The sequence below is a fragment of the Coturnix japonica genome, chromosome 1 (genome assembly GCF_054131305.1).
Source record: "Coturnix japonica strain WE chromosome 1, WE-NBRP24, whole genome shotgun sequence".
NCBI classification, from domain to species: Eukaryota; Metazoa; Chordata; class Aves; order Galliformes; family Phasianidae; genus Coturnix; species Coturnix japonica.
Window position 1 is genome coordinate 142,347,601 of NC_140663.1, and position 8,163 is coordinate 142,355,763.

Sequence of the window (8,163 nt, forward strand, 5' to 3'; positions counted from 1 at the left end):
GATAACTGACAACGCCAAGCTGAGCGGTGTAGTTGATACATTGGAAGTAAGGGAAGCCATCCAGAGGGACCTGGACAGGCTGGAGAAATGGGCCTGAGAAAACCTGATGAGGTTCAATAAGGCAGGGTGCAGGATGCTGCACTTGGGCCAGGGCAATTGCAGGTATTTATACAGACCGGGGGAAGATCTCCTTGTGAGCAGCCTTGTGGAGAAGGACTTGGGGGTCCTGGTGGACGAGGAGCTGGACATGATCCAGCAGTGTGCGCTTGCAGCCCGAAAGGCCAACTGTGTTCTGGGCTGCATTAAAAAAGAGGTGGCCTACAAGGAGAGGGATGAAAAGCTCTGTGTATATGCCACATGATTGTTATGAAGAGTTAGCTTATAGTTGCTTTCTTTTCTTTTTTTCCTTGATGTCATAGACTCATGTATCAGTGTTAGAAGTTGTAAAGCAGTTCAGCATACAAAAGAAGAAAAATGCATACCCAATATTACCTTGCTTGCTGGTATTTGCCTGTTGAAACAAAGAGGTCTAGCAGTTTGCTGGCTCTTAAAATTATGCAGCTGTGTCTCACAGAAGCTTAGCGGCCATGGCACAGCAGTAATTGTATTTTGCCTTGGAGTTTTCTAAATTATCAGGGCATGAAAATAAATAATGTAAAATGTGAAGTGGTGGATTCTCTGGTGGCTAGGCAGGCAGGTACAAGCAGTCTCTCTTCATTACTGTTTGTATCATGGCACTGCCACCGGAGATCAGTGGAGAGCTGGGCCTGATTGCGCTTGGCACGTACAGCCAGGTAGAGCTTGCCCTGGAGGGGCTGAAATCCAGAGACACAAGTACCAAGAGGGAGGGAGGGTGGCCCTGCGTCACACAGGAGGCCAGAACCTCTTTCCCCAAAGCTGAAGCCTTCCATATCAGAGTGTTTCTCTCTCAGAGCTCTCATCTCCATCTCACGGGTACCCTTCTATCCAGACTGCCTTTTTTTTTTTTCCCTTTTTCTTTGTGCTGCAAAACCTTTAATGTTCTGCCCACGAGGTACACAATATTGATTTAAAAAAAAAAAAAGTGGTGAAAGAGAAAGGAGGGTCTGCTTAGAGCTGTCAAGGTTAAACTCTGAAATGATTAGTCACCTTCCATTTCAGTCAGTGCAAACTACCAGCGTTTCTCAACATTTCTTTTAGCACTCACTTACTCGAATAATTAACTCCCGTGACCCTGCCTTGTCACTTACTGGTTAACATGGTCAAATGCTATCATTAAACTTCCAGCATTAGCTGTGCTTTCCATGCACTGATGTGAATACCCTGACTCAGAAGCTCACATTTCTAAATGCAGTCATGTGGGAACCTCTCAGGGGATTCCTCCAGTGGTCCCCATGTGTTGCAGTCCCCTTGTTTCCCTGATCATCTCAGTTCCTTGCCCCTGGGCGGCCGCAGAGGAAACGTGTCTGGAGGGAAAGCAGGGCTTTACCTCACGGTGGCCTGCTTTATCAGCCGGGCCAGGAAGCTGCACAAATCCCTGGCAAGCATCCACCTTCGGCTTTCTGAGAAGCAGATAGCATGTTTCAGCCCATGCTTCTTTTAAAGAGGCAGGCTGGTTTGGGTGAATAGTTAAAAGCATGGAGCACTGGTGCATCATATTTGCCCATATACATATACACACATGTATGTTCCCATCCATAGAAAAATGCAAGCAGTGCAACACCGCGGACTTCGCAGTTCACTGTAGCTAATAAAATTCTCGGTATATTTATCTCCCGAATTCTTCTGTACTGGACTGAATTTGCACTCTTTAAGCTGATGGAAAATTTTATATTAGAGGTAAGTACAGATTTTGACCCAACTATGAAACTATCATTTTGCACCCCTTTTGGGAGTGGGAAAGTGCAACACAGTAATCTCCTGTCCTCTTGGTACATGGGAATGAGCAAAATGTTATCAGTCTCAAAGAAAGATTTCTGTTCCTGCCCTTTCAAATCCCTACTTTGCATCACACCATAATCACAATATACAAAGTAATGGCAGCAGTTGAACAATTCATGGGAGACTTTCATTTAGATTCAGTCCAAACTTTAAGAGCTGCCTACCCTGCATTGCCACAGAGTGGCATGTTTTTAAGCTAGGAAATATGCTGCATTCAGCAACATCATGTAATGTTAATTGCTGAATAATCTACCCTGTGGTCCCCAGTGTCAGTGCTGTAGGTGACAAGCGGGGTTAAAAACTGCAACTCTGGTTATTAATTTTGGCTTTCTCTAGCAAAGATATTCTTTTGGTTATCATTGAACATGATTTGGGGACAGTAAAAAAATAGTTTTAAACCCATCCTAGTGGAAAATCTCTAAGCTGCTCCTTGGTACATCTAAGAATTCCAATGCTCCCTCTGGGAACAAAATCTAAAACAAAATCTGGTATGAAGGGAACGGATTTGCTCCAGTGCCAGAAGTGCTCTAATTAATGTATGTGGTGCTTGTGGTGATAAATGGGGTCTGTCAGAGGGTAATAATTAATTATTAATAATCTGAACTTCTCAAGGTCAGTTTGCCCTTAGGCTTCTGAAGTGTTCACCGCAACCAAAACACTGATACTGTAAATAAACAACTCTTGATTTGCTACACACAGAGTACAGGTATGTTCTTGCATTACAGCTCCCAGCTCCCCTCAGAAGCAGGTATTTCATTTCTAATACTCTGGCTACTGCCCTCCTACCCTCTGTTTGCACTCACTTATGTGTAGTGCAAATGGCAGCGTTGACTCACTCATTACAAAGCCACACAGCCTCTTGGTAGCAAGGACTGGTCCACAGCCTGCTTGAAGCCAGTAGCCATTATGTGGATGAAGTGCTCCTGTTCCTCTGTGTTAATATTCCTACCTCTGAAGTGATGGTCTACCTTGTAGCTGGAAGGCCTGTTAAAAAGGACGTTAAATGTTAAAATCAGGGGGAGTTTTTAAAAGCAATCATAGATCATAACAACAGGGAGAAAAAAAGAGAGAAATATATTTTTAGGGTTGGTTGTTTTTATGTTTTGTTTTGTTTTGTTTTGTTTGTTTGTTTCTTTACTGAAACTCTAATCTCTGTTCTGGATCTGTCTACTCATTTACCCTCTGGTAACTCTGTCAGCTCCCCCTTTCTCAACAGTTCCCTCATGGAAAAACCGGGCAGGAAGAGGTCATTGAAAACATTCTTGGGGATTGAGGCTACCAGGGCTTGCACAATTACGCAAGCAGATCCTTTTGAAAACAACTTTTAAGAAGGAAATGGGGAGCTTACAGTGAACAAATGAGAACAGTGCTTATTGTAATTGCGTGCCTAGCACTGACTTTTCAGCCCGATAATATAATTGTGGCTGCCCTAAGGTGTAGGACAGTGCAGTAAGGTGGAAAAAAAAAAAAGTAAGTAGATGTCATTTTGGTCATCATTTTAACCTTTAATCTGTAATTTAAACTCCTAAAAGGAACAATACAAAACAAAACAAAACAACCCACAACCCATTAATCCTTAATTTGAAATTAACTCATTTCTTTAAAACGTGTGTTTAATAGTAAAGAAAATGTACTGTGTGAGCGTAAGTGGCAAAGCGCACCCTTCCACTTGTAGTGTACTTACATAAGTCCTTTTCCTGTGAACACTCCAGGCTCTTTCATTTTTTTCACATGGGCTTCTTTCAAGGGTTTTGAAATGGTGAGCTTAGATCACAAAGCTGAGCTAGGTAAACACAGTTATGGATTCTGAGTAATCTTTCATTGCCAATCAAAGTAATGACTTTCTTTTGCTTGCCCTCTTTCTTTCTCTCTCTCACTTTGATTTATACCCTGGAGTTTTGCTCAGTGATTTTTCAGAAGCTCCAGAGAAGTTAAAATAAACATGTTTAGCGTTGAATAGATTCATCTTCTCTCCATATTTTCCCTCAGGTCTTTTGCCACGTTCATAGAGCTGCCTTACAGAATCTCTGCCTCTGTCTGACAGCCCCCGCCGCTGCCGTCTACAGCCAGAGACATCCTTTAGGAGGAAGTGGGAGTTTCTCCTATGCAGGAGTGGCAGCACTGTGCTCTTAAAATTGCTTGCCGTCCGGGTTAGGAAACATGTCCTATGTAGGTCACTGGTCAAATCGTCACATCTGCATGCACAGACACTGAGACCGAAAGCCTGCTGTGGCAGTGGGAGGCTGTGCAGGGGCAGGGTCCAGGTGCAAGGTCAGGGTCCAAGTTTGGGAAATACTTCCATTATTGACTCAGTGTGTTACAGATATGTTCTGCACGTTCAGAGGGAAAGGATAGGACATGGAGAACTTTTGGCTCTCCTCCTCTCTTCCTCTCTCCACTCTGTTTTTAGTTTTGGAGTTTCCACCTGTTCAACACAAGTGCACAAAAGCTGACTGAAAATAATTACACATGCTGAATCTTACACTATTCAAATGTACACACAGAAGGGCTGAGTTTTTTGTAAGAATTATCTCATGTTTTCAAGTGATGCAGCAAGTACAGCCTACCGTAGTGTAATAAACAGACTTAAAGCAGAGGAGCTACTTACCATTAGTAAGGGCATCATTTTAAGGTAAAGGCTTAAAATTATTACATTTTTTTTTAAATGCTGCTGTCTTTGCTGGATTATATTACAGAAATCCAAGGCTGGTGTTTAACAGGCACAGGGTGCAAGCCACAAGAGTGCAGCCATCATTGCACTGTGTTTATCCAGTTCCCTGTAGATTGATTTTAATGTGTGTTTATTTTTATGCTGCTGCCTCTGTGGAAAGCAGGAGCTGGGAAAAAAAAAAAACAAACCCTCTGGCACAGCTGTACAGCTGTCCCTAACCAATACTGTAAGGACATTCAATAGTACTACCAAATACATTTCTAATACTCAGTAGCTGCTGCACATTTATTCTGTGCATGCCTCTCCTCCTTTTGCTCAGCTTGGTTTCTGGTTCCTTTGCTATTGTCGCTCTTGATCATTAACAGACCAGTGGCATATTGCACTCACAGCTGGCATGGTGCTTTCCTGTCTATATGCCTTCATGTAAGAAAAGCACTGAATCGATGCCTTGCCAGTGTGCCTAAAGGTTGAAGGAATAACTAAAAAACTGCTGACACGTGCTTGTTTTCTCAAAATAAACCTTGTGCCCGTGACGTTATAAGCTCCAACTGCCCAGGGGATTTCTTCCTCCGGCTGTGTGGAAGTTGACAGTGAAAAGAAACCTTCTGACATGGAAATCCTTTCCTTTCTCCAGGTTGTTTTCCTACTAACCAAGATCACTGCCAGAGCTACAGTGCAGCAAGGGGAGCCAGGCCTCCCACCCAGCCCTGTGCCAGTGGAGGCCTCACGGCCAGGCCCACCCTGGTTCCCTGCAGAGAGCCCTATTTCCAGTCCCATCTCCAGCCCTGCAGGCCCTAGGGTGGGGCTGGGGCAGCTGCTGTGTGGTAGGCCTTGATGCTCTGGAAGACTTACGATTCCATGAACACCAACATGCAGCTCAGGGCACCTTGGTGCTACATGATTGGAACAGGGATGCGGCATGAGCTGCAGGAAAATGGTGTCTCAGGCCAAAGAGCTCCTGAGGCTTTGTGTGGAACACTTGTGCTTTCACTTGAACTCTTGCCTACAGGGTTTGAGGTGCAAGCTTCTGTGCCTTCTGGTGCTTTTCCCATAGGGTCTGACATAAAGAACTGAAAATCAGGTGGGATACCCAGGGCTTCTAACTTGCTTTGCACAAACAGAGTGTAATGTGCTGAAATGGGAGTGTCAGACTTTGGCTTTCTTAAATTTCCTGCCTATTGTTGATTTATATCAGATCTTTAAAGCTATTTAAACACAGTGTGTTGTTTGCATTTCCTCAGTAAAAATGAGTGAAAAGGATGACATGTTTCATTGAAGTTTTATACGTGCATTATTGTCAGAAAGACCCAAGGGGTTCTTCTGGTGTCAGCACATCCATAGGGCACTTGTTACTAACATGCATAATACACATCAGGTAGACCTTGTGGCTCTGAGACGTTTGTCACTCTGTCTTCCTTTAAACACATGCCTATAATACTTTGTGTATGACAAAGACAAAAACATACGCATCTGTGGTGTGTATGTGTATATTACAGATAGACACCACTCCATGAAACTCTCTAGTCTCTCTTATAAAACACACAGAATTTATGCCATATGTGGAAAATTTCTGTACCAAATTAGATGTTAAAAGTTTTATGCATACTCAGTTGATTTTTCAATCACGCTACCAGGAGCTTTTAAGAAAAAGAGATGTTTCAAAGCTATCAAAAGGAACTGTTTGCTATATGATTACTGCCAGTGCTTACTTTCAATTAAAACTATCGTGACAAAAAGCAAGAATAAAAAGTATATGAAAATAAGTACCTTGAGAGCCATTCTGTTACGCTAATTCTTGCAACTCTTTGTTCCTAAGAGCGCCAGAGGCCAGTTACAATTCTGGGAGCAGTTCACAAGGATATCCCTTTTTACCAATTCACACTTGGTCTACACTAATGGTCTTTTTCTTTCTTTTCCTTTTCAAAGTGGCGATAAAAGCACTGAGCTCTGTGGCTGAGTTCAAAGCTTTGCATCAGTGGCTGGAGACAGCAGAAGGCAGGCTGCAGCCTGCAGCCACAGGGAGTCGTGCCTTGGAGATGGGGACACCACTCATACCACATCGTTGTGGCCAGTGGGCAGTCAGCAGCTCAGCCTGGCCGCATGGTCTCCAACACTGTGAGGGCAAACCGCAGCAAGCATCTGGACAAGCAGAAAATATAACACAGCAAGGCTTCTTTTGACCTCTTTTTCACTCACATGCAAAGCTGCTTTTACTAGAGAAGTCCCAGGGATGGAGCTTCTTTGGCAGTATTCTCTGAATTCCTTGTGAGTATGTTCTTCTGAAGAGTGCAGACTTTGAGCCTCGTATGTGTAGAATAAAAATGTCCTGATGGAATTACCAGCCACTGAAACATGGAATGTACAGGGCCAGACCTATACCGCTGATGCTTTGAATGGCATTATCTCTGTGTAAGGCTTTCGGTGAAGACTGTGCGTTCTGGGAGAGGTTCCAATTTAAGAAGTATGGCAACCAGATTTCTAAACCTAAGCTGTGCCTTTACCACTTGCTGGTATTTCTATCAAATCAACAAGCCTGCACAAGGCCGTGTTTCTTAAAGTCAAGCCTTGTGCAACAACAACTTAAAAGTCCAGAAAGGATATAGCACCTAAAATGTGGGGAAAAGAACCTATATTTTCAGAACACTATACATATATATATCTTTTTTTTTTCTTCGTAATATAAAAAATGATATTTTCTCACAAAGTAATTTTACTTTTTTTCAGGATATACAACTGAAGTGCTGAGAATACTGTAATAGTCATTCATCACAGCACAAAAGAAGCAAAGGCCAAGTCGTTACAGAACGCATCCAGCAGCTGCACTGATACTGTTTTGACAGGTACAACAAAAATATTTCTCACTGAAAGACAGCACCGTAGACTGACTAATATCAGGGGTGCAAAATCAGGGGAAAAAAAAAGAAAGCATAATTTGATTTATAAAGAATAGAGCTTTCTTGTTTTAAAACGTGCAGATACACCGGGGTGGGGAGCTAGGAAGTTCTGTGCTGTTATGAATGAGGGAGATTAATCCCAAGTAATATATCATAACCTAAATGTCAAAAACGTTGTGTGGGTTAAACTGATAAGTTGTTAACGTTAAACAACCAGAGAAGAATATCAGTCAAAAACTGTTCCAAGTGAAGATTTGATAGGTAGTTTCTGAGAAAGAAAAAAAAAAAAAATAAAAATGCTTATTTCTGAAATGGGCCTTGGAGACATTCAGATATTATTTAATGGGAAGCGAGCTTTTCCTGGAACAGGCCACTGTGCAGGAGAGTGACTGAATAGCATGAAAGGCTCCAACTGCAGAATCACAAGGCGGTATCTATCAATCCAACCTTTTCATTTCCCAGCCAGACATATGGCTGAACCTTGTAATTTAAATGCAGATGATCTGTCCCAACAGGAGTGCCTGAACACCCTGGAACCAGGGTCATGTTTCAGTAGGGGTGTCAGGAATGGTTTCACGTTGCATAATTTGAAAGTATTTTGTTCTCTACCAAATTGAAATATTTTTCATATTTTAGAAGATGAGCTTTTTACTCCTTTAAGAGGAAAAACATTTATTT

At 42.5% G+C, this 8,163-nt stretch overlaps 1 long non-coding RNA gene across 12 annotated transcripts in view; it reads left to right on the plus strand.

Annotated features, from left to right (window-relative positions):
• The window catches only part of LOC107308057 (uncharacterized), a 47,451-nt gene that overhangs the window by 26,535 nt on the left and 12,753 nt on the right, over positions 1-8,163 (plus strand). For all 12 annotated transcript variants that reach the window (XR_014942070.1, XR_014942071.1, XR_014942073.1 and 9 more), the window contains 2 exons: positions 6,518-6,856; positions 7,316-7,431. This is a non-coding gene — a long non-coding RNA (uncharacterized LOC107308057). The remainder of the gene's footprint in view (positions 1-6,517; positions 6,857-7,315; positions 7,432-8,163) is intronic.